The following is a 527-nucleotide window of genomic DNA, read 5'->3' as shown; positions in this document are numbered from 1 at the left end:
GAGAAAGAATAAACTAATTTTATTAAAGAAAGGACTTGTATCGCTGAAGTTCTTAGAAAATCATTTTTACGGGAAATTAACAAACGACCAGAGACGTAACAATACAATATGATTCGACAGAACATTGGTCTGTCTTCTCAACATGTAGTATGTTCCACAAATAAATCACTTATCATACTTATAAATCGTTGTTTGCCTGCTTATTAATTACTAGATAGTACCCAATTTATTTTTAAACGTTCCATTAATATTTATTTCATTATAACATGTTGAGCGCCGAGTTCACGACATAAATCATGCAGTGTATATGTGTGTGTCCATATATATCTAAGAAAGATGCATATTGAACCGAAAGGAACCCATCTATAAAAATCCTCGAGACACCCCTGTGATAGGAACACTTATTTTGATGATTCGACGTTCTAATGTTTTTTATTTTAATTCCTTTTTTGGTCACAAATTGATCATTACATACTCTATTGTTGATCTTGAATTCAAATGAGGCTTGTATTATCATAATTTTAAGT

This window comes from Limulus polyphemus, unplaced genomic scaffold (assembly GCF_000517525.1).
Source record: "Limulus polyphemus unplaced genomic scaffold, Limulus_polyphemus-2.1.2 Scaffold3492, whole genome shotgun sequence".
In the NCBI taxonomy this organism is placed as follows: Eukaryota; Metazoa; Arthropoda; class Merostomata; order Xiphosura; family Limulidae; genus Limulus; species Limulus polyphemus.
This window is presented reverse-complemented; position numbering follows the sequence as displayed.